A 26,444-nucleotide genomic window follows, 5' to 3' on the forward strand; every position below is an offset into this window, starting at 1 on the left:
AATTGTGGGATCTAGAGTCGGGCTCTTGGGTTTATATCTCGGTTCCACCACTTAACTGGACATTTTCCTGTTTGTTAACTGGATTTAAACAATAGTACTTACTTCAAAGGGGTTGGGGAAGAATTGCATGACATAATACCTTTAAAGCATTCAGGGGCTGGGTGCATAGTAAGCCTTCAATACGTTGTTGTCTGTCATGACGTTGGCAGTCCTTCAGAATAGCCTTAAATCCATGTTCTGAGAATGTTGCAAGTCCTTCTTAGTATGTAGACAGCATTCTACTTGGGCATACATTTGTACGAAGCTACAGGCTCTAGGAGAACTGGGTTAAGTATGTTTTTGTTTGTATTATAATGGGGAACACAAAAGACAGTATCTGACCTGTAGTAGGTGTTTAATAAATCCTTGTGGAATGAATGAATGAAGCTGTGAGCCAGTCAAGAACAGGAATATGGTTGGGTGGGATGTTTGGTGTAGCCAAGTTGTTTTTATTAGTTTGTAGCTATAGGAACCTGCATCATCCTGGAAATCCTGAGAGGTAGGCAGCAAATTTAGGGGGAAAGTCTTCTTTTTTTAAACAACTTAATTGGCGTACAAAAAGCTACACATGTTAAATTGTACAATTTGATGAATTTTGTTATCTGTATACACCTGTGAAGCCATCGCCACAATGCTAGGGGAATTTTTAATGCTTGTCTCAAAAGTCTTTTGTTTCTGGGTAGCTGATCAGCCACTTCCCTGTTTGCCTTGATGTGGCTCTCTGCCTTACCTAGAGGGAGCGTCTGCTTTCCTCCCCTTACATCATTCCTTCCCAGCCACCGGCTGCATTTTTATATCCTTGCCAGTGAGCTTTCAGATGATTATTGTGTGTGTTTGTGTCTCTGTTGAGTGTCTGTTCCCAGCAGGTTACAGGTTGGGGGCACAAGGACTATGTCGGTTTTGTTCAGTGTTCAATTCTCATTGCCTCCCACAGTCCCCCACACGTGGCAGGTGCTCAGTGGAGAGTAGAGTATGAAGCAGTGAGTCATGGTGCTTTGGGGCCTGAATTGAGAGCATAGGAAACAAGTGTTCTGAGACTCAGAAAGTTATTCTTATCTTTAGCAGAGGGAAATCAAAGGGAAGAAAGGCCTCCTAGGGTCTGAATGACTTTAGCTGCATTACTGAGTGAGACCAAGGAGAGCCTGGAAAAGCAGGGAATTTAACCTGATACAAGCTAGACCCAGAGGTAAGGCACATGGGGCCTCTTCTGTTGTTCTGAGCCTCGCTGTTTTATGCAGGAGTAAACATTTATGTTGGGGCTCTGTTAGGTTTTTTTTTTTTTTAATTGCAAACTGTTCTCTACTATAGGTTGCCAAAGAAGGGGACTTTGACTGGATATGCTCTCAGAAGCCCCCCCACCCCATCCTTTTCTTCTCCAGTTGTGGTATTTCCACTCCATCCCATCCCACCCCTCAATAGTAAATGGCAGTAAATTTTCAGAGTCAGCTGATTCCCTCAAAGAAAAGTCTCTCTTAGGTACTTGAAGAATCATAAAAATAATAATTAAGAATGACACAACCAGGTAAGTGGTCTGTGGTGTGCATTTTGGCAAGAGTCAACATTGTAAAGCAGTAAATACTCACTGTGGTGGAAAAGAACGAGCGAAACAGGCTTTTAAAACCCCCATTACGGAGAGAAGGGGAGGGGTGGGGAGCAAGAGAGAGCATATTTGTGCTGGTGAAGCTGATTTTCCACTAAATGTTTACAGAAGATCTGGATACCAGATTCATTTAGAATTATCGTTTCTTTCAGATGCTAGCAGGCAGCTGGGATGCTTTGGGAAGAAATGAGGTGATTCCAGAGGTACCACTTAAGAAGGCTCTGAAGCCTTTTGTTCTGTTAAGTTGTATTTTGTACAGATTTCATCCCAGGAGCTTTGCTCCCTAGATATCTGTCTCTGTCCGTCCATTTGTTCATCATCATTGACTGCCTGTTATGCATGAGGCTGTATCCATACACTCATCTGTCTCCCTCCGTTTGTGTATCCACCTATCCTATTATTGACTATATCTATCCTATTATTGACTGTCCTATTAGTGACTGCCTGTTACATACCAGGCACTCTCCCTTCCCTCCTTCCATCCATCTACCTAATTTTCAACCTATTCATCCTTCAGCCATACAGAATTTTGGCTATCCTGTTATGTACCAGGTGCTGTTCTAGGTTCTAGGAACCCAGAGGAAACAGGCCCATGAACAAGACTGTTCTGTTGTTTTTCAGCTTTAATGTGAGGTTAGTAATTACTGACTTACACCCATGCTATAAAGACACAGGCTGGGTCTGCTTTTTCCTTTCTTTGTCTCCCAGACTAGTATACCAGGCGCATAGATGCTCAATGCATAGGTTTTTGAATGAGTAACAGAATAAATGAATGATCTATATAGTGTGGGACACGCTGTGAGAACCCACACAGAAGGCGGAATTACTCACACTGACCCCATTTCTGTGCCGAGTGATGAGGGACGAGGGCTGGCCGAGCGTGCTGCCGAGCTTGCTGTCTCTGTGTTGGCTCGTGTCCTCACTGGGCTGATCCCCTGTAGTGAGCTGTGTGGGAAGGCCGCAGGCTGTGATTGAGTACAGGATCGGCAAGGTCTCCAGCCTCTCAGAGCTGCCACACTGAGTGAGTGTGGAAAGTGCTCGGAGGGAGAAATCCAGGTGCCCTGGGCATGTGGTGGGGGCAGCCTGGGCCAGTGCAGGATGGCAGGCAGAGTGTGTGTAGCCGGCAGGGGTAACAGGTGCAGTGTGTGGACAGGGTGAAAGCAGGCCTGTGTGGGCACTGATCAGGAGGAAAGCCAGGACTGCCCAAGTGAGGAGAGCTGCCCTCAGTGAGGCCAGGCCAGGGCCAGCTACAGTACTGGAAGCAGTCCTTTTAGTGTTGTTGCAGAACCTCTAGATTTTGGTTGCAATGTGACTTAAAGGCTTCAGCTTCCTAAGGAAGGAGGTGTATTAGCTTCCTGTGGTAAAAAATTTCCACAGACCGGGTGGCCTAAAACAACAGAAATTTATTCTCTCGTGGTTCTGGAGGCAAAAAATCTGAAATCAAGGCTGTGTTCCTTCTGAAGGCTCAGTGGAAGGATTTTCCCTTGCCTCTTCCTGACGTCAGTGGCTTCTAGCAATCCTGGGTGGTGGTTGGCTTGTGGCTCCATCACTACACTCTTGGCCCCTCCTTCCATGTGTGTGCATGTCTTCTCTGCTTCTAAGGATACTAGTCCTTGGGTTTTGGGCCCATTCTAATCCAGTGTGACCTTATCTCATCTAATAACATCTGTAAAGACTCAGGTTTCCCAGTAAGGTCATGCTCTGAGGTTCTGGGTGGACATGAACTTGGGAGACATCATTTAGCCCACTGTAGGAGGGGATATTGAAGTTGGTGTATGTGTGCTGAGAGGCTTCTTACAGATCTTCTCATTTCTCAGGGCTTTTGGGTTGACAGGCAGGAGACAGGTGGTGAGGAGGGTGGGCCAGGAGTGGCTGGAATTCCAGTCTCTAGGGAGGGCTCCTCAGAGAAGGCAATGGCACCCCACTCCAGTGTTCTTGCCTGGAGAATCCCAGGGATGGAGGAGCCTGGTAGGCTGCCATCTTTGGGGTCGCACAGAGTCGGACACAACTGAAGCGACTTAGCAGCAGCAGCAGCAGGGAGGGCTCCTGGCTACTGGACCCTTTTCACCCTAAAGGAAGCTCTGGAACTATAAGAGGTGGCCCTGCTTATGCAGCTCCTGGCTCACGTTCACTGTGTCCTTCCTGCAGTGAGGGGACAAGACGTCAGGTTCCCTTACTGGCTGTCCCCAGAGCACCTTGAGAAAGGAGGAAGTGTCCACAAGAATAAAACGGCCAGAATAATTCACAGCCCTAGCTGACAATGGCCTGGGGTTTTTCCAGGCTCCTCTTCTCTGGGAACAGTTTCCTGCTTCTTTCTTGGAGGCGTGTTGCCAGGGACTTTCTGGGTCCAGAATGGGACATCGCTTTCCTTTTCTTTCTTGTGTCCCTGCTTTCTCAGGTTCAGTGTCAGTAGTGTCCTGCCGTCCCTTGGCATTTAAACAAATGACTCAACAATGTCTTCCTATAACAGCAGTTCTTAAACTTACTGTGATTTCCAGATTTGATTGCCAATCTGGAAATTTGATTTCCAGATCTAATTTTCAGATTAGATTCCCAGAATTTCAGATTTAAAAAAGTCTGGGGTGATCTGGTTCAGGTGACCTTACAAGCACAGATCAAGAAACATTGCCGCCGAAGTTGTTTCTCTGTTTTCCCTCAAGTAGTACCTGGTGTGTTAAAAGGGATGGCTTCTGTATTTGCATGACACAGTTTGTCACCAGATTATATTTTTAAAGTTCTAACCTAGGTATGCTGTCTAGGTATACTGATGCCAATTCTTTGCCTATCATTTGCTTGTAGGTAAAGTTTGTAGGTAATTCGATTTTAAGATCGAGTTAGTGGTACCTTGAAAACATGGTCGGACTGTTGGCCAAGAAGGAGAGTAGGGCCTGCGTGTCTGGTTCGTGGAGCGGCCGCCCGCCTTTTTTGACGCAGGTGGGCTCCATGGCCTAGTGCTCCCGTGCCCACCATCAGTGATCGCACGCCAAGGCCTGCGAGGCCTCTCCGCCGAGGTTTCCACCAGCTCGCAAGCAGGAGTATGGGGGCCATCCCCTCCAGCGGCTCACTCGTGGCCACCCACGACTACTGCCAGCGCCGCCTGGGCTCCACTTCCAGTAACAGCTCCTGCGGAAGTGTTGAGTAACCTGGGAAAGCCATCCCCCACCACCCGGGTCTCCCCGAAGCAGACCCAGGACACTGGTGGGCTAGCTTCTTCTAAGAGAAGTCCACTGTCCCGGGTGGACTCATGGCCACGGTGCTGGAGTCCCCAGAGCAATCAGAGTCTGCCCCAGCCTCCACCAGCATGATCACCTATGACCTGGCTCGGGAAGCTGCGGGGAAGCAGCAGCCTGGCAGCCAGCCTGGCAAAACCAACTGCAGCCCCTGTCCTGAGTGACCACCACCAGCTTCCAGGCTTCCTTCCAAGGTGCTAGGCGCATCAGAGCCCTCCTCCTCCCCTCTGTGCTGTGCCTCCCTCTCCCACCTCTCCCCAAGACCAAGCAGACTGCAGTCAAGGGAAGCAGTTCGGTTTTTAATATCAAAATGGCAGAACACCAAAAAGGAAGTTGAGAGAATCCCACTCTCTGCTATCTGAGCCACACGAGTGTGCCTTCCTCACACCCTGTAATCCTGTGCCTTGCACCAAGTGGACAATAAACTCCAGCAGTGAGGAAAAAAAAAAGAGAGTAGGAAAAGTGTGTCTTCAAGGCTAAGCTAAGCCTAGGAAATGGGTTTCCTGTTTGATTTTGTGAGTGTAATGAAGTAAATAAAGAGATGGCTGATCTCCGTTTCGGTGATCTAGCTTCTTCCCTTTCTGTAAAAAGAGGATTGCAGGATTTGTCACTTTCCTGGCTCAACTCTTAAAAAGAGTCATGCAAATTCATTTATATATTTAAAAGTGTTATTGGAGGCTTGCTTACTACATACCAGAATTGTGATAGCTGTCCTAATACCATCGGTGGTACGCATTAAACAGCCATGGAAATCTAAGGAAATTACCTGTCATGTGAAGGGATGGGAAAGGAAGTTGTAGGGAGGCGGGAGAGCTACCATTGGGAGAGGGTGGGGGGTGAGAGGAGGCCACTTCCCTGAGGAAGTGCCCCTCTAAGCGGAATTTGAAGGGTGACAGCAGCAAGGTGGAGAGGGTTGGGTGAGGACTGTGGGCTGAGGAAACATGCCGGGCTTTGTGGCCAGAGGGGCCCAGGATCTGAGCTGGCCAGTGGGGCTGGAGGACTGAGGGAGGGCCAGGCCAGTGGCGTGTGCCCTTGAGTTGTCTCCCACCCACTTTCTAGTCAGATTTGTAGTTACTTTGAGATGAAAGGGAAGAATTATAGCTGGGGAGGATGTGGAAGCTGCAGTGACAAGATCAGATCTGCCTTTTGAAAAGATCATCCTGGACAGCTTAGCTGGGAGGGAGCGGGGAGGCCAGCTATGATGCTGCTGGCCTGGGCTCATGCTGCTCAGCAGTGGAGCTCCTCCTCCAGGTGCCAGCTGGAAGAAAGGAGAAAGTTCACGCAGGGAGAAGAGCCATCCTGGGTGTGTTTGTGCCTAGGGCTGTCTGTTTTATCTGTGGGCCTCTTGTTCATGAAGCCCAAATACGTGCTGCTAAAGGTGTATTAAAATGTAAAGCCTTTTTTTTTTAATGGTCTCTCTCATTGTGTCTTGCCTCTTTAAAAAAAAAAAGCTATTTAATGCTATTTAAAAAAAAGAACAATCGAAAATTTGAACTATTAGTATGAATTTTACTATTCATCTTTATATTGTGCAATGCCAGTTTTAATTGTAAATAGGAGATAGTTGATTTGTATATAGAATCACTAAAATTATATAGTTTGAATTATGTATCTTATATGCATATTAATTTTGTTCAGACTAGGACACTGCATGAAATGACTCAACTGGTTTTTTTTTGGAGTTTTTAAAATTGCAATATAATTGACATATGACATTATATTGGTTTCAAGTATACAGTTTAATAATTCAACATTTTTATATATTGCAAAATGATCATCACAATAAGTGTAATTAACTCTGTCACCATGCATGGTTACAAATTTTCTTCTCCCTTGTGTTGAGAACTTTCTCTAAGATGTACTTTCTTAAATACTTTCAAGTATGCAATACAGTATTTTTAAGTATAGTAACCACATTCTACATTACAAACCCATGACTTTACTTTATAATGGGAAATTTGTACCTTTTGCCCACCTTCACCCATTTTGTCTGTCTGCCACCCACTGCCTCTGGCAGCCACCAATTTGTTCTCTGTACTATGAGGTAGTTTTTTTGTTTTTGTTTTTTAAGATTCCATGTATATGTGAAATCACACATTATTTGTCTTTCTCTGACTTATTTCATTTAGCATGATGTTCTCAAGGTCAATCTAAGTTGCCACAAATAGCAAGATTTCATTATTTTTTATAACTGAATAATACTCCATCTCTCTCTCTCTTTCTCTCTCTCTCTCTCACACACACACACACACTACACATACATCACATCTTTATTTATCCATTAATGGACTTTTGGGTTATTTTCACGTCTAGGGTATTGTACATAATGTTGTAGAGAACAGAGAGATTAATGTATCTCTTTGCATTGCAGATCTTCCTTGACTTATGATGGGCTTATATCCTGATAAACCCATTGTAAGTTGAAAATGTAAGTGAAAAATGCACATCGGGGGCTTCCATGGTAGTCCAGTGGCCAAGACTCCATTCTTTCAATGCAGGGGCCCCAGGTTCAATCCCTGGTCAGGGAACTAGATCTTACACGCTGCAACTAAGAGTTTGAATGCCGCAGCTGAAAGATCCCACGTGCTGCAATGAAGTTCAAAGATCCTACATGCTACAACTAAGACCTGGCACAGCAAAACAAGTAAATACTTTAAAATGCATTAGTACATCTAACCTACCAAATATGATAGTTTAGTCTAGCCTCCCTAAACATATTCAGAATACTTACATTAGCCTACAGTTGAGCAAAATATGCAAACCCTATTTTGTAAGTGTTGAATATCTCATGTAATTTATTGAATGTTGTATTGAATGTGAAAGACAGAATGGTTGTCAGTGTATCAGTTGTTTGTTCTTGTGATTGAGTGGCTGATTGGGAGCTGTGGTTCCCTCCCACTGCCCATCATCATGTGAGAGTATCATATTGCTTACCGCTAGCCTGAAAAAAGGTCAAAATTCAAAACTTGAAGTACGGTTCCCCCCGAGAGTGTTTTGCATTTGCACCTTTGTAAGTCAGAGACTGTCTGTAGTGTTTTTCTTTTCTTTTTTAAAAAATGTATTTATTTTAATTGGAAGATAATTTCTTTACAATATTGTGGTGGTTTTTGCCAGACGTTGACATGAATCACCCCCAGGTGCACCTGTGCTTTCCTAAGGTACATATCCAGATGGGGAATTGCTGGATGATTTGAGGACCCTTCACACCGTTTGCATGGTGGTTGTGCCAATTCGCATTCCCACCAATAGTGCATAAGTGTTTCCTTTTCTCTATATCCTTGCCAGCACTTCTTGTTTCTTGTCTTTTTGATAACAACTAGTTTAACAGATGTGAGATAATCTTTTTGTAGTTTTGACTTGCATTTTCCTGCTGACGAGTGATGTTGAGCTTCTTTCTTATGTACCTGTTGGCTATCTGTTTGTCTTCTTTGGAAAATTGTCTATTCTGAGCCTTTGCTCATTTTTAAATTGGGTTGTTTGGCTTTTGCTGTTGACTTATATGCATTCATTATATATTTTGGATATTAGCCCCTCATTGAATATATGATTTACAAATATTTTCTCCCGTTTGGTAGGTTACCTTTTCATTCTGTTGATGGTTTCCTTTGCTGTGTAGAAGCTTTTTAGTTTGATACAGTCCTTCTTGTTTATTTTCACTTTTGTTGCCTTTGCTTTTGGTGTCAAGCTCAAAAAATCACCTCAAAGACTAATGTTATGGAGATTACCATCTATGTTTATTCTAGGAGTTTTATGGTTTTGAGTTTTATATTCAAGTCATTTTGAGTTACTTTTTGTGTATGGTGTAAGAGAGTGGGCTAGTTTCATTCTTTTGCATATAGCTGTTCAGTTTTCCAAGCACCATTTACTGAAGAAGCTGTCCTTTCCCCAGCTCGTATTTCTTAAATTAATTGACTGTATATTATGGGTTTATCCTAGGCTGTCTGTTCTGTTTTAGTGATCAGTTTTATGTCAGTACCACATTGTTTTGAATGCTATAGCTTTGTAGTATAGTTTGAAATCTGAGAGCATGATGCCTCTGTCTTTGTTCTTTCTGAAGATTGCTTTGGTTATTTGGGGTCTTTTTGTTCCATACAAATTTTAGGATTGTTCGATTTCTGTGAAAATACCCTGACAGAGCTTTTTTTTGTTATTTCACTTTTTGATACTTGCACGTTCTACTAACAGCCTCTCTCTCTGGCTCACTGATGAATGAAGGAGGATTGAAAGGAATGTGACTATGGGTTGCTCCATCCTTTACTGTCCGGTGTTGTCGTGGTCAGCATAAGTAGTCCACTTATCCTGGGAAATAACATGAATAAGAACGGCTGTTGCAGGGTTCCTTAGTCGTTCGTATTTCTAGGATGCTCTTTCCTCCTTTTGCATTTCGGAAGTTCTGGTCTGAAAGAAAAGCGTAGCCTCTCAGGGCTGTCAGTATTCCTGCTTATTCAGTTGTAGGCATCACAGGCATACCTTGTATTCACTCTTAGTCTGGCTCAACTCCCACATACTGTGGGTCCACCAGAATCCTGTATTTAAGGAGCCTCAGACCTTGTGCACATGGGGCCAAAAGGAACCCTGGTGGACCCACATGACATTCATGTCGTAAGTCTTGCCTCAGCTCATATGCGTGCTCCACCATCATGCCAGACTTCACTTGTAAAACTCAAGTTCAAAGATGAAAATTTAAAAATTTCAAAATGATGACAGGAGAGCACTAACCCAGGCAGGCCCTTCTGTGTATGAGTCTGTGAAGGAGGTTGCACACCCCAGAAGTATCTTAGGTACTCTCTCTCCTAGGGCACCTGTGGGCCTTTTTCCCAGATTCAGTGGAGTCTGTGTCAGATTTATTATTTGCAGGCTCAGAGAAGATTAACCGGGCAGAGCCTGTATTGGGAGCTGCAGCCTTGCCTAGTCCACGAGTATTTGGCTCCCCAGGCACTAAAGGCAGCTACCACTTTGGGAAGCCAGGTTTTGGATGGGTTTCTAGGCAATCAACTGACAAACTGGCATTCGTCACTTCCAGGTGCCATGAGCTGGGTCTGTGCAAATCAGGTTCTAAACAGAGCAGCTTTCCTAGTGGACTCTGTGGGCTTCACAGTAGAAGATGTGATTGAGAACATTTTTGGGAAAAGGCTCAGTGTTTGGAATTTGTGATTTTTACATTGAATTGTGGTGTTCCCTCCTGTCATCTCTACTGTCACTTAGATTTCTTCCACTATGAACTTTGATTTCCTGCTTTGGAAACATTTGTAAATCTTCTGTCAGGAGTCAGAATTTTCGGCTGCTTCTTGGAGCCCCACCTTTGTGATCTGGAGAGGTTTACATTCTTGGTACTGGAATGAGATGTTCCGAAGGCTCAGGTGTTAGGAGTTTTCAAACTCCTGCATGTATAAAAACTTCTGGGGAGCCAAGGTTCTTGGACCCTAGCCCCGAAGTTGAACTCAGGTGGCTGGTGTGGGCTCCCTGGGAGAGTCCGCCACAGGTGATGTCCCATCATATTTTTGACAAACAGTAGTCTTTTTGATCCCTTAGATTCTATGATGGTGTGGGGAGAGGTGGGTACTCTGAGAACTAGATGAAGCCTAATTTTGTATGTGGACTGGGGGACGGAGCTGGGGAGGGGACAGTTGGGGAAGGAGGCAGGGAATCAGGCTCAGTGGGGAACCTATGAGCAGAGTGGTGCCCACCTGGACCTCCCTGCTTGGTCTGGGAGCACAGCCTCCCCTGAGGGCAGCAAGGAAGTGGTTAATTAAACGGGGTAAAAGAAAGTGAAACTAACTTCTGAGAACATTATTAGGTGTGGCTATGTTCAGAATTGCTAGATACATTTTTTTTTTTTCCCTTTAGGAAACGTTAATTTAATCCTGGAGCAACAGGCAGGTTTTCCCTTTTTAATTGAACTTTTTTGGTGCTGAGGAGTAGCCATCTTGCTTCCCGTGGTGTTAGTGAGGAGGAGAGTCTGAGTTGTGCCGAGGGATTAGGTGGATTCTGTTTAGAGGATAGTAATGTGGGAAGTCAGCCAGGTAGTGGGTGTAGAGGTGGGTGGAAGGAGACCGAGTGGCTTGGCTGTCCTTTCATCTTTACCCCAAAATAAATCAGCCTGTCGTTTTATTATGTTACTGCGTGAAACTCTACACTACAAATACCTATCGTTTATTGCCTGTTGCTTAGCCAGGCCTGGTGCTAAGTGCTTCTGAGCATCATTTGTTTCGTCACAGAAATCCCCAGAGGCAGCTTTCTTTCTTCTCAGTTTCATACAGGTGGAAACTCAGTACTGAGAGCATGGAGGGGTCTGCAGTGGGCTTTTGAACCCTGCAAGTTTGTTCCCTTACCCACTGTTCTTGGCTTGTAAGGCTGATGGAAGGCCTTGTTTTACTCACTGTGCCTTTCTTGCCTTAACTACTCGTAAACTGTTATAGTTCTTGATGAGAACCACTGGTGATGTAGCAGATTTTGTGTTTCAGTTCCAGGTTTTGCTGCCCAGGACTTTCTGAGTTAATACCAGTTAAATGGACATTGAACCCTAGTTCTTTAGGCTGGGTTTTTGGTTTGTTGTTGTTTTTTCTTTTTGTCCTTTGCTGGAAAAGATTTGAAGGTTATAGGGAGGTGATGGACCTTGACTTCCCTTTTCCTGCCTTTCAAGTGACATTCTTGCTTGCCTGAATTTGTTCAGAATAGATATGATTGCCCAAACCCTGGAAGAGGCAAGCCTGAGGGTGTGGGAAGATGGTAAATTATAAAACTTACAGAAGCTGCATTTTCCCTTCCCTTTTCTAACTCCAATCTAAAGACCTTGGAGCCGGAAGGTCTGCATCCCATGATGAGCTGTAAATCCAATTCCACCTCTAATTTACTATTCTGCAATTGTCCTCTTTTTCACCTAAGAGGTTTACAAGTCTTCTGCTGAATCTCTTAGAAACCTTTTCTGAGGGAGCAGTATTTGTTTCCTTTGATTATATACATGAAGGAGGCATGGAGAGAAGACAGTTGCTTGCTGATTCCCTGGTAGAAGTGGTGGCACTCAGATCTGCAGCTGTTTAACTACGTTCCAGATTCACATCTGGGTGATGGCTGTGTCTGTGTGGACCTGGGACAGGCAGGGTGGCCCTGCTCCAGTTTCTCATCAACTCAGTTTTTCTGGCTCCCTGTGCCGTCTTCGTTTTATTGGCAAGGCCTCTCTTTTACTTATAAACCTCTTCCAAGAAGGTCTGGCTTTCACTGTAAATTTACGACCATAAATTTTGAGATGGTACACGTCACCCTCTTAATCTAATTGAGCCAGCACATCATTGTGAAGACATCATTTTATTTGGGGGGTATTAGTTGCTATGGTTATTTGCTGAGACCAACAGAATCTGTGTTCTCTCAATTGGATTTTTGGAAACGGCTGTCTGAGAATGACAGAGGTGTGTGTTGCTGGAGGAATATCGAGCAAATATCCTCACCATTAAAATGATTTTTTTTTTTAAGGCACAGAAAAAAAATACTTTGGGTGGAGTTTTAGAGCTGGAAGGCCTTAGAGATCAAGTGGTTCATTCTCCAGGTTTTGAAATGAGTTTCCTAAGGCCAAGCATGTTAAGTAACTCTCCCTAGGTTCACATACATGATTGGTGGATGAGCAAGGACTCAGCCCATTTCTGGTTGTTGTTTTAGATTTTGTTCTTTTTCTGTTACAGTTTAAGTCGTCCTAAGTAGTCTTTTTCCAGGAAAAAGACACTGTGATCTTTGATCTCAGAGTCTTGGGTGGGAATCACAATCCTTGCTTAGGAGAGTGGAGTGCTTGTACCAGCAGCACTGGCATCACCTGAAAATTTAGAAATGCAGCCTCAGATTCTCAGGCATACTGAACCAGAATCAGCACTTTGATAAGATCCTCTGGTGTGTATTAAAGTTTGAGAAGCTCTGCTCTAAGTAAGGAGAAGGTACTAGAAACAAAAGCTGAATCTTGAGGCCCAAGCTGGGCTCATTTGCCCCTCTGCCAGTTTGTTCCTCTGCTCCTTCTCAAGCCTCATGCAGTGGTGTTGACCCAGGGGACGCTCACCCAGCCTGCACTCTGGCTCCATCTCATTCTGGCCCCTCAGGGCCTTCTGGGTACCACTTTGACTCACTCTTCTGCAGATCCTTTGTTTTGACTTGTGTGGGCTCTTCTTCACATCCCCCTCTCACTCATTTCTAAGACATGCCTGTTTTAGGGGCAAAGCACAAATGTCAGCTTCTCAGAAAGCTAGGCACTACAAGCCTGTGAACCCCCCAAATCCCATTTATCTTGCATGTCCTGTTAAGCATGCTCATTCTTTTATCTGTTTCATCTAGGACTGGCCTCCTTCCCCAGGCAATTGACAAAAAGGGTTTGATGATACCACTGTTTCCCCAGTACATTTAAAAGGTACCACTTAAGGTTAATAAACTCAAGAAGAAACCCATACTGCTTTGAGTTACAGTTCAGTTTAAAAAAAATACTGTTACTTAGTCCAGGATTTTTGCTTTGCTTTCAGCTCTTAAGTGTGAAAGGAAACTTTTAATTTGTAGATGGATTGGGGTTTTCTAAGCATCTGAGGAAAACCCTTACGATCTCGAATGTGTTTTTCATTTCACTAGAATGAGGTTCTTTGATTAGTTTGGTGAATCAGTGAGGCAGAAATTTCTTAATTCTTACTCTAATTAAGATTCTCCTTTTGTTAATTCTCTTATCTTTAACCTGCAAGTAAACTTCCACTCAGCCAGTGCTTGTGAGCATCTAAGTTGCCAGCATCTAATATCTAAGGTCTGCCCTGTGCTTTGCTGTTTTATAACATGTTTTCTTGGAGAAGGAAATGGCAGCCCACTCCAGTGTTCTTGCCTGGAGAATCCCAGGGACGGAGGAGCCTGGTGGGCTGCCGTCTATGGGGTCGCACAGAGTTGGACACGACTGAAGCGACTTAGCAGCAGCAGCAGTAGCAACAGCAATGTGTTTTCTTCCTTCCTTCCTCCCTACTTCCCTCCCCACTTTCTTTCTTTCTTTCTGTCTTTCTTTCTCCCTCCCACCTTTCCCATGACAATCCTGTGAGGTACATATTATCCTCATAATTACATGAACATTTGGAAAGGTTGAGTAATTTGTTCAAAGTCAGACAGCTAAGCAATTGGCAGATCCAGGGTTTGAACCCCTGTTTGTGGAGTCCATGTAATTCACAGTCTTCTGAATTGCCCTTGACTTTGCTCTGTGTGTATGTGTACATTTGTACTTGGATGGCCTGGAAATACCCTTTTTTCCCTTTCACTCGATTAGTCCCTCTCAAAATAGATTTCTTTGTTTTAACTAAGCAAATCATCACTCTTTCCTTGAGTGAGTTTTTCCTTTACTGACCTGCTGTCTTATAAGATCTTGGGACATTTAAAATGTAATTGTTCTGAATCCTGTACCTCTGTGTTTTGGTTCTGTTTTGTGTCAGGGCTAAGCAATTCAAATTTAGGGCTGGAGTCTTTAGGGGCTGAGTTTTCATCTGTTGACCTAAAACAAATAGGCTGCCAGTTATTTTTCTAGCAAAAATGGGATTGTCAGGATCAACAAAGAACTGCAGTGTGAGTTCTGCAACCATGGTGAGCCACGTGTGAGTCCCTTGCCCAGGAAGGAGAGACAAACTCTTTAGGGAAAAAGGAAGTTGGGAGGACTGTAGTAAACAAAGAGTCCATTGGAGGAATCGGTGTTTAAAGTATAGTGGCTTTTCATCAGCTGAGTGGTAACAATGTCTCATTGGATGAGCTCTTGCCAACTAGAAGAGGAAGTCTTGCTACTTCCTCTTGGACTCTGCTATCATTGTAGGGTGTGAGTGCTCTCCCTTCCAGCCTCTCAACTCTTATTTTAATTGAGGTTTTTGTTTATTAATTTTTACATTTCCTCCTTTTGATTAGGATCCTTCTCTGAAAGGATCATTGGTAAGAGTTAGGTGTTCTTGTTTTAGCAGCTTTTTGTCCCTTCGTGCCAAAAAGGACCTTTTCTGAGTAGTGTCCCACCTTGGAGGGATAATACACAGAAACCTGCTGAGATTACATCTAAAAGCAACTCTCAGGTTCTTTTATCTAAAGTCCATATGTTATTAATATCCTAGTCATTGGAAATCATCTGAAATATTACATCATCATCAAAGGTTTGACAAACTTCTGTAAGCTTGATCCAGGTATCTTAGAAAGGCTGTCTCATCAGATGTTGTCTCCTTCAGTTCCGAGGAATCTTTCCATTCAAGTTACCAAACGATGTGCAGATCTGGTTTGGTTTGCTGCTTTGTTTAGCTGTGTTATGTAAATACAAGAGTCTGTTCCCTGGATTTTGGCTGCAGAAAGGTTGGTTAGTAGTACCTGGTAGGGTCCTTTCCACTGAAGTTGAAGAGAGTCTTTCTGGAGGTGTCTCTTCCAGTAATGAAATGTCCAGGTTGCAAGGTGTGATGCTTAGTGTATTCATCTCCCAAGAGCGCTCTGTGAAAAGGTTGCTCTACCAAAACGGTTATTTTTGAGAGAAGCAATAAGACATTTACAATACTGGAGTACTTCTCCTTTTATCATTTGTGAGTCAAAAGAATGATGAGTCAAATGCATTGAACATCTTGTGACTGTCTTAAAGGGTGAAAGTTTGAGTTCCAGAAGGGGTGGATCTGAGATTTAGAAGGATCGATGGCAGTGCTTTTTGCAAAGGTATTTGGAGGGCCTCTATCCTATGCCAGTTGAGTCTTTTTCTTCTTCTTCTTCTTTATTTTTTGAATTATGAAAGTATGATAACTCATTTGTAGGAGACTTGGAAAATATAGAACAAAGTTGCAAATGGTTGCGCTAGTTGTTGCAATTATTTTTTTAAAATAGATAAATTAAGATTTTTAGTTGGGGTTTTAATTTCAAACTCTCAAAAATTAATAGAACGAATAGACAGAAAAGTAGAAGGATATAGAAGACCCCCAAAGCACTATGAACCAATTCAACATAATTAAGATTTATTCAGTTTTCACATAACAGCAGGATACAAATTCTATTCAAGTTCTCATAGACTCTAAACCAGGAGACACTGGAACATACGCAGAGACATAAAACTGACAAAAGTTTCATGGTCTAAAGGTATTAAGATGATTAGATAGCATCACTGACTCAATAGACATGAATCTGAGTGAACTCTGGGAGATAGTGAAGAACAGGGAAGCCTGGCATGCTGCAGTCCATGGGGTTTCAAAGAGTCATACACGACTTAGTAACTGAAATGTAGCAACAAAAGGTATTGAAATCATACAGTCTGTTCTCTTATCACTGTGAAATGATAGAAATGTTAGAAATCAATATCGAAAGATATTTGAAAATAATTCACATATTTTCAAGTGGAATGTGACATTTACCAAAAGAGATCTTTGACTTAGCCATTGAAAGCCTCAATAAAGTTAAAAGACTGAAAAAACACAGAGGGTGATTGCAGAGAAGAAAGCATTTAAATGAGAAATTAATATCAAAATGAGAAATTAATATCAAAGATATTTTAAAGAAAACCCATGTATTTGGAAATTAAATGTCCACTTTTAAATGATTAGTGTATCTAAGAAGCCATAATAAGGGAAACTAGAAAATATTTGTAACAAAATAAAAATAAAAAGAATTTATCAGAATTTGTTGCATGCAGTTGAAGCTACTCAGTACAATTAAATAAAATGTGTAATCTTAAATAAGGTATGAAAAATAATGGAGGCTAGTGTAAAATTCTGTGTAATTTGAACAAAATCTATACTTTAGTTAATAATACTGTATCACATTTTAATTTCCCGTTTGTTTTACAACATAGTATTTCTTTATTTTCTCAGAATTAGAAGTTTCAAGCCTCATTCATATTATTTTTTTTAAATCACTAAAATAATAAGCTTTTTAGACTTTTAGTGATAATGCCAGATGCCAGAATAAATGGAACTAATACCAAAGTTTTGAGTGAATATGAATTAGAAATCTAGTATTCTATTCATACTTAGTCAAGCAAATGGAAACAATGTCATAAATTTTTTAGTTAAGCAAAAAAATCATGTTTTCTAAAATATAGATTATAAATATTATATATATGTATACCTAAACTTTTTCTATTATATTTGATAAAGGCATGAGAAATAATAAGAACAAAAAGAGTTAGAGAAATTGGAACATATAAAATAAATGAAATGGGAACCTTAACTATAAAATAGAAAAAGTGAAACAACTAGATAGAAGTAAAAGATCATCATATAGTCCAGTTGTTTTTAAACATGGATGCTAAAAAGAAAAAAACCAAAACCAAAACAAAACAAAACATGAATGCTCATTAGAATCACATTTGGAGTTTTGGAGGAGAAACCAATACCTGGGTATTTGTATTAAAAAAAAAATCCAAGATAATTCTGTGTATCTGGATTTTAAAAAGTGGTTGCAGATTTTTCTGTTATATGATAGATTTAGTAATATAGAATTCTATTATTTTCTATTGATTAATCATGATACAATGGTATTAAAATGAATGAGTTACATAATCACAATAACAAAAGATATTTATCAGTTTTTACAATCAATAGCCAGAAAAAAATAAAAGATAATTACAGTAATAAGCCATAATGGAAATATGATTAACCTAACAATATAAAGTATAAAATAATTGCTTACAATATAGGGGGTTAAGTAGAGTGAGGTAATAAGTGGAAGTTGCTGCTGCTGCTGCTAAGTCGCTTCAGTCATGTCCGACTCTGTGCGACCCCATAGACAGCAGCCCACCAGGCTCCCCCATCCCTGGGATTCTCCAGGCAAGAACACTGGAGTGGGTTGCCATTTCCTTCTCCAATGCATGAAAGTGAAAAGTGACAGTGAAGTCGCTCAGTTGTGTCTGACTGTTCGCGACCCCATGGACTGCAGCCTACCAGGCTCCTCCGTCCATGGGATTCTCCAGGCAAGAGTACTGGAGTGGGGTGCCATTGCCTTCTCCAGTAAGTGGAAGTGTGTGTGTGTGTATGTGTGTGTGTGTGTGAAGTCGCTCAGTCATGTCCGACTCTTTGCGACCCCATGGACTGTAGCCTACCAGGCTCCTCCCTCCATGGGATTCTCCAGGCAGGAGTACTGGAGTGGGTTGCCGTTTCCTTCTCCAGTGCATGAAAGTGAAAAGTCAAAGATCCCCTGGGGAAGTGGAAGTACATACATGCAAATATTTTCATCCACCTAGCCAGTCTGTATCTTGTGATTGGTGCATTTAATCCATTTACACTTAAATGTAATTTTTGATATATATGATACTATTAACATTTTCTTAATTGTTTTGGATTTATTTTTGTAGGTCTTTTCCTTCTCTTGTGTTTCTTACTTAGAGAAGTTCCTTTAGTATTTGCTGGTTTGGTGGTCTGAATTCTCTTAAATTTCGCTTGTCTGGAAACCTTTTAATTTCTCCATCAAATCTGAGTGGGGTTCTTGCTGCGTAGGGTATTTTTGGTTGTAGGTTCTTCCTTTTCATCACTTTATATATATCATCTCATTCCTTTCTGGCTTGTAGATTTTCTGTTGAGAAATCAGCTGATAACCTGATGGGAGTTCCCTTGTATGTTCTTTTTTTTTTTTTGGTCATTTTTCCCTTGTTGCTTTTTAATATTTTATCTTTGTCTTTAATTTTTCTCAGTTTGATTATTATGTGTTGGTGTGTTCCTCCTTGGGTTTATCCTGCCTGGAACTCTCTGTGCTTCCTGGACTTGGTTGCCTATTCCCTTTCCCTGTTAGGGACATTTTCAGCTATTATCTCTTCAAATATTTTCATGGATTCTTTCTTTCTTCTCCTCCTTCTGGGACCTGTATAATGCAAATGTTGGTGTGCTTAATGTTGTCCCAGAGGTCTGTTAGGCTATCTTTTTTTTTTTTTTCCATTCTTTTTCCTATATTCTGTTTTGTGGCAGTGATTTCAACCGTCTGTCTTCAAGGTCACCTATCTGTTCTTCTGCCTCAGTTATTCTGCTATCGATTCTTTCCAGTGTATTGTTCGTCTCTGTCTGTTTGTTCTTTAGTTCGTCTAGGTCTTTGGTAACCATTCCTTGCATCTTCTCCATTCCTTTCCAAGATCCTGGATCATCTTCACTATCAATGTTCTGAATTCTTTTTCTGGAAGATTGCCTATGTCCACTTCATTTAGTTTTTTTTTTTTTTCTTTTTCTCCTGGGGTTTTATCTTGTCCCTTTATCTGGGACATAATTCTCTGCATTTTCATGTTGATTAACTTTCTGTGGTGTGGTTTTTGTTTTGGTAGCTATGGAATTGTAGTTCTTGGTTCTTTTATCTGCCCTCTGGTGGATGAGGCAAAGAGGCGTATGCAAGCTTCCTGATGGGAGGGGCTGACAGTGGGAGAAACTGGATCTTGCTCTGGTGGGCAGTGCTCAGTAAAAACTTTAATCTGATTGTCTGCTGATGGGGGAGGCTACACTCCCTTCCTGTTAGTTGTTTGACTTAAGGCAGTCCAGCCCCAGAGTCTATGTGCTTTACGTAGGGTTAATGGTGTCCTCCAAGAGGGCTCATGCCAAGGGGTATCTCTCAGGACTGCTGATGCCAGTGCTGCCGTCCCTGTGGCAAGCCACTGCTGACTCATGCCTCCACAGGAGACCCTCCAACACTGGCAGGTAGGTCTGGTTCAGTCTCCTGTAGGATCACTACTCCTTTTCCCTGGGTCCTGATATGAACTAGACCAGGGTATGTCTGTGCCCTCCAAGAATGGAGTGTCTGTTTTCGCCAGTCCTGTAATCAAATCCAGCTGACCAAGGTTATATTCCCTGGGGATTTTAGTCCCTTTGATGGATCTTCAGGCTGTGAAGCCTGACGTGGGCCTCAGAACCTTCATAACAGTGGGAGAACTTCTTTGATATTTTTCTCTAGTTTGTGAGTCATCTACCTTGTGGGTGTGGGATTTGGTTTTGTCATGATTGCAGCTTCTTCTTTGTCTTTGAATGTGGGGTCTCTTTTTTTTTTGGTGGGTTCCAACATCCTCCTGTCAATGGTTGTTCCACAGCTAGTTGCAATTTTGGTGCTCTCTCAAGAGGAGATGAGCACACGTTCTTCCACTCCACCATCTTGAACCAACCTTGCCAGTTGAGTCTTAATGCCATTAGTGCATTCAACTAAAATAGAGAATTGAGGGTGGTAAGTTCAGTAAAGTGTTATTTAAATTGGCCAGATAGCACAGATTTGTTGAAATACTTGACCAATAAAGTAGGTTCCATGATCATTATGAAAACTGAGAGTAGTTCTCCAAGTAGGGACAGTCTTTTCCAAAAGGACTCTAACCACAGAAGAGGCTGTCTGCAAGGGGAGGCTTCATTCAGTCCAACAATGACCAAAATATATTTAGATCAACAAGAGGGAGGAAGTTGTATGAAATCTATTTGCCATATCTTGAATGACCTGTTAGGCAGTTTAAAATATCAGAGAGTGGTATCCAGCTTTCTCTAGGTTGTACTTTGGACAAGTGGGACAAGTGAGGTAGGCACTTTAAGCAGTCTTGTTGATGTTTCCTGCCAATATTGATTCACAAATGCTGGCATTTTATTAGTAGACCAGTGGCTGAATGGATGTGCAGTGGTGAGGAGTGGGAATTTTAGAGTCTGCAATTTGACTGGGTTGTTATTTGGTATGAACTAGCACCTTATCTTTTTAATCAAACAATTGTTGAATTTTTAATCTTCTTGTTCCTTTTTTGAGCCCAGTTATTATGCTTTTGTAATCAGCTTTTCTAAATTCCTATTTGGGGAACATTTTATTTGAACCATGACAGAGGTTTGGCTGTTCTTGATTTCTTTTAGAGCAGCATTTCTCCTAGAAAAGTCAGTGAAGTGATTTCCCTTAGCTTCCAGAGAATTGGGCTTCCCTGGTGGCTCAGATGGTAAAGAATGTGCTTACACTGAGGGAGACCTGGGCGTGATCGCTGGGTCGGGAAGATCCCCTGGAGGAGGGCATGACAACTCACTCCAGTACTCTTACCTGGAGAATTTAATGGACAGAGGAGCCTGGTGGCTTACAGTCCATGGGGTTGCAAAGAGTCAGACATGACTGAGCAACTTTCACTTTTCCAGAGAATCCAGCTTAGAATGCTCTGGGATCTTAATAACTATAAAGTGGTGGGTTAAAGTATCACATCCAATAATTCCTGTATACATGGGCCATTTTAAATTTTATTTCTGCTGAAAGTAAGGAAACTGTGGCTTCCGCAACATTCCAAAGTCATGAGCTGCTCTGAAAGCATATCTACTGTCAGTATAAATATTGGCAGTTTTGCCCTCAGCTAAAGTATCAGCCTGTGTAGGAGCGTGTGATTCAGCCTGTTGAGCTGAAATGGCCATAGGTTAAGATGCTGCCTCAACGTATTAAAAGGAGCTGCGATATCATATCTAGCCCAGTATTCACCATTGTCATCTTTTAAATAAGAACCATCAGTGAACCGTGAGAAGGCAACCTTACCCAAGGGAATTTACTGTGGAATATCAGAGTCAGGAGGTGATCTCCCAGAGTCAGGAGGTGATCTGCCAGCATTGAGCAGTTGTGAAGGAGTTTTTTTCGGTGACAGAGGGGAGAAGAGTACCTAGGTTAAGTGTATTATAATGTAATATTGTAGTTAAGTGAGGAGCAGTTAACAAAAGGACTTCTAGGAGGTAAGGTGACTGAGAAAAGTTGAGTGTGATGAAAATTCAGCAGGGCTTCTAGTACACAAAGTAGAGAAATTGTTAAAGGAGATCCCACAGTGATACTCTTGTTGGCCTTAACCAAAAGGGTAATGGCAGTTTTGGCTCTAAGGCAAGAAGATTTTCCCCTGTGTCACAGATGGTGCCCAGTTGCTGGCTCTAATACCATATGGTTCGTGGTGGTCCTCATGGTTTTGGGTGAGTACTCCAAGGACATTCTCTTCCATTCATTTTCCTATACAAAAAGGAAAAAGGCAATCTGATAATTGGACTGCCCAAGGGCAAATGGGTTAACCAAATTCTCCTTCAGTGCTTTATAGGCTGTGTGGATGAGTTCTTATAAAATTTAGCCGAGGTGGTAGTTCTTCAGTAAATCTCATAGAAGTTTGGCCATAAGAGAGAAATTTGGAATCAGGAGTAGCTAACTAGCCTGAGAAACCCTTGCAGTTGGTGCTTAGTTTTGGGTTTTGGGAAACTTAAGACACTTTGAATCCTATCTGGATCTAAGTGGAACTTTTGTTCTGATATCAGTTACCTTAAAAATTGAACCTGGGTTTTGGTAAACTGCAGTTTTTCCTTGTTGACCTTATGTCCCTTTAAGGCTAGATGCTTTAGCAAGTGGATGTTACCTTCCTATGAGGAGGCTTGAGAAGAATAAAGAAGTAAGTCATCAACGTATAGCCGCAAAGTAAAACCTCCCAAGAACTTTTTATCATCCAAATCGGCCTTCAAGGCTTGTGAGAAACGAATTTCTGAGGCATTACTCTTAAGGTGAATTCTTGTTTATTCTCAAGTGAAGGCAAAGTGGTGTTGGCTGACTTCAACTGGAATACTAAAGAATGCTGTACGTTGACCAATTACAACACAGCATTTGCTTCCATGGAAATGAATGTTGGTAATGTATGAGGGTTAAGAACAACCAGGTGTCAAGAGGTAATGTTTCTTACTCAGAGATCCTGGACAAACCTCCATCCGCGGCCCTTAGATTTTTTTTTACTAGCAAAGTAAGAGTATTACAAGAGGTAGTGTCGAGGGCAAGGACTTGCAATCTTCTGTTATGGGCTTTGTACCTTGAAGGGCTTCTTATACAGTATTGATTAATTCTGGGGAGAGATTCTGAGGGATCCGTTTGAATCTTGATAGGAGGTGCATTATGAATATTGCCAATATCATTTTAGATATTTTGCACATTAGGTTGGTAGCTGATTCAATAGGAACAGATGATGCGTGTTTACAGACCCTACTCCAGTGTTGTCAGAAATGGAGCAAATAGAAAACCTCATTGGGTCATTTAATTCACCTAGTGGGTTGCTTTGACGACTGCTGTTAAGTTCTAGAGTTATTTTCCCCTTTTAGGAGAAAGAAATTTTGGCATGATACTTTTCTAAGAAGTCTAAGCCTGTTAAATGGATGGGGCAGAGGAACTGCACAGAAAAAGGTATTTATCTCTCAAAGAGTCTATGCAAAAGAGGATAGATTCAAAACAGGAATCTCTGAGGTTCATCGGAGATCCCCACTATTTAAATTGATTTAGTGTCCTGAGGCAGGGGTTGTTTTGTTATAGTGAGGCTGAATACCAAGAGTATAGCCCCAGTGTCAGGACTGGGAGAAATTCATCCATAATCTGGAGAAATGTTTCTCTAAACCAATTAAGAGGGAGGATTGGAAAGAGCCTCTGTATAGTTCCTTGGAGTTCCGTGATTGAGAATTGGGAGGACATTGGAAAGGCTGGTTAGACAGCAGAAGGTACCTGAAACATTTAAATTTATAATCTCTTTTCCAATGTCCTGGCTCTTTGTGATAATAGAAACTAGGAGGGTTTGGGCTTCATTTTGAGACCATAATTTGCTGTAGTTGAAGATTAAGAATTATAGCTGTCTTTTAGGTGGCTCACCTGCAGTGTGAGAGAGCTAGTTTGCCAGACTAACTAAATCTGGAGTGGACATAGTTTCCTATTCTATCCTGGTCCTTTTTACTAGAAGAAAAAGGTCTCGGTTCAGCCCATTAGTAAACGCAGAGCTAAGAGCTATGCAAATAGAATCAATATCTGAAGGAAGACCAGAATTTCTTTTAAAAATAACATTATCAATTGTAATACTTATGAACAGGCTCATCAGATTTTTGTTTGAATGCCTGAATTTTGTTTCTGTCCACAGACTTTGGAAAAGCCCTAGGGATTGCCTGATGAAGTTGCCTAGTGATTGCCTGAGCCTGTTAATAACAGAAATCAGTGGGCTGGTCTCCCAGTTGTAATCTTAGAGACCTTCAGGATTTTTCCCATTAGCAATTTTCATCCAGTGCTGGTTCTGGCCTTCATTCACAAGCATATGAACTAGCTGGTTCAAGTCAGAGCAGTAAGGTTGATAAATTTGAATGCTTTATTAAATTTCTCAGCAAATACATGAGGATTTTGGGTTACTTTGGGAAAATAATCTTTGTGGTTTGCAATTCAGCTTTAGTCCTGGGAATATAAGAAATTAAGAGTTTGGCCTCTGGATCCTCAGAAAGGTTAATTTTAGAGGCTCAAGTTCTGATAGGTTTAGAGGAAAAGGGAGTGGAGGGTTTTAGGAGAAGTTGGGCCAGAGAATTAGTATGGGAGAGCTGAGGGTACAAGGGTGTAGTCAGCATAGAGGCAAAGGAAGAAGGCAGCCCTGGAGACAGAGCCTGAGACAGCCCAGGAAGAAGAGCTGGAAGCTTCAGAAGCCACTTTACATTTCTTTAATCATTTGTTTGTCTTAGTTATTTTTAAATCTTATTTTGCAGAAAGGCAGTTTGGGCTCCTAATAATGTTTGGAAGCCTCAGAATACCAGTCAAAATAGGCATTTCTTTCAGTTTTTGAAAGTTTTGACCTATGGTTTTTAGTTTGGTTTTAAGAAAAGTTTGGGATTTTAAAAGTTCCTCATAATGGCTTTGATGTTTTAAATTGCCTTTTGTTCGGTATGTACATTAAGTTAGAAATGTGTGAGGAACAATTCTGTATTTAAACAAAACTTGCTGGAATCCTGGTGTGGGGAATGCCCTCAAAATAGACACACAACTTGGTTCCCATCGCTCAGAAGTTTTTCTCTTGAGCAACGAGTAATTTTCAGACAGCTTGTTCAGTTACTAAGTCACGTCTGACTCTTTGTGGCATCATGAACTGTAGCATGTCAGGCTTCCCTGTCCTTCATCATCTTCATGAGTTTCATCAAACTCACATCCATTGAGTCAGTGATGTCATCCAACCATCTCATCCTCTGTTGCCACCTTTTCCTCTTGCCCCAAATCTTTCCTGAACAGCTCAGATAGCCTGCAGGCCTAATACCAGCCAATCCTAAGGGAACAGTCTGGTCCTGGAAGAGCCAGACTGAAGGCTGCACAGCACAGCTCTAACGACACAGCCTAATTCTGAAGGAGTCAAGCCAAAGATATAACACATAGTTCCACTAGAGCAGGTTAGTCCCCAAGGAGTTGCATCAAAGGCTTACCAGCACAGTTCCAGTAGAATAGCTCCTGCTTCAAAAGGAATCAGGCCAATGGCTCAAGTGGCACAGGTCCAATGAAGCAGGCCTTGTTCCAAAAGAAATGAATGGAAGATCAACACAGTTTGAATTGTAACAGCCTAGAAATCAGGCTGAAGTGTCAGGTTAGTACTTGAATATATTGATAAAATAAGGCCTATCAGAAACAAGACCTAATAAGAAAGAATGAGGCCTTAAAATAGATTTCAAGTGAATCCTGGAGAACTTCAAAACACAAAGAGAGCAGAAGCTTGGATTTGGATGGAGAGAGGAGGAAAAACTTAGCCTTAAACTCTGGGGTTGGTGAGAAAAGGAGTGAGCAACAATGGACATTAAGTGGGTACCACATCTGTTTGCTCACCAGCCTTGGAGTCATTGGGGTCTTCTCTGGATCCCCATACAAGCCACCAAAATCTTGACATAGATAGACTGACAATTACTTCTCCAGCAAAAGTGGGTTTATTTGAAATCAACAAAGATTTGCAGTTTGGAGTTTACAATCATGGTGAGCTACACGCGAGTCCCAATACAGCAAGGAGAAGGGAACTTTTTCAAAGAGGGCAAAAGAAAGCTGGGAGGGCTGTAGTAAACAAAGAACCCATTGGAGGAATTGAGAGTTTAAAGTATAGTGGGTTTTCATTGGCTGAGTTGTGACAGTCTCTCGTTGGCTAAGCTTTCGCCAGGCAAGAAGGGGAAGTCTTTCTTCTTGAGCTTTGCTAGCTTTGTACGGCATGAGAGCTTGCCCTTCTGGCCGTCTGACTTTATTTTAATTAGAGTTCACTTGTTTTTATTAATTTTTGCACATTGTAGATCTGATGCTGAGTCACTTAACATAATGATAATTGATTAGCGTATGTTCATTGAGCACCTGCTATGTGATATGCACTGTCATTCAGTTAGTCCTTAATTTCCCATCACTTGAACTCTCAATATTTTTGTGAGGTAAAGCTAATTAGCCCTTGGGAAATACAGATGTGTTTGTATGAATCATTTGTATTTACAGTTGGTCCTTAAACCATGTGGATCCACTTGTATGTGGGTATTTTTCAACTGCAAATACTACAGTACTGCATGGTCTGTGGTTGCTTGAAATCTGCAGATGTGGAAGAAATGTGAATATGAAGGGAGAACCGGAATATGGAGGGACAACTGTAAGTTATATGTGTTAACCCCCATCCTGTTCAGGCGAAAGTGAAAGTCGCTCAGTCTTGTCGGACTCTGCGACCCCATGGACTATACAGTCCATGGAATTCTCCAGGCCAGAATACTAGAAGTGGGTAGCTTTTCCCTTCTTTAGGGGATCTTCCCAACCCAGGGATTGAACCCAGGTTTCCCACATTACAGGCAGATTCTTTACCAGCTGAGCCACAAGGGAAGCCCAATAATACTGGAGCGGGTAGCCTATCCCTT

General features: G+C 41.9%; 1 protein-coding gene and 1 pseudogene across 2 annotated transcripts in view; both read left to right on the forward strand.

Annotated features, from left to right (window-relative positions):
- ARHGAP26 (Rho GTPase activating protein 26) overlaps nt 1-26,444 on the forward strand; it is a 474,825-nt gene that overhangs the window by 91,836 nt on the left and 356,545 nt on the right. The gene's annotated exons all lie outside the window — the stretch shown is intronic.
- On the forward strand, nt 4,677-4,944 carry LOC138085136 (pancreatic progenitor cell differentiation and proliferation factor-like; annotated as a pseudogene).

The sequence above is a fragment of the Capricornis sumatraensis genome, chromosome 9, assembly GCF_032405125.1.
Source record: "Capricornis sumatraensis isolate serow.1 chromosome 9, serow.2, whole genome shotgun sequence".
NCBI lineage: Eukaryota > Metazoa > Chordata > Mammalia > Artiodactyla > Bovidae > Capricornis > Capricornis sumatraensis.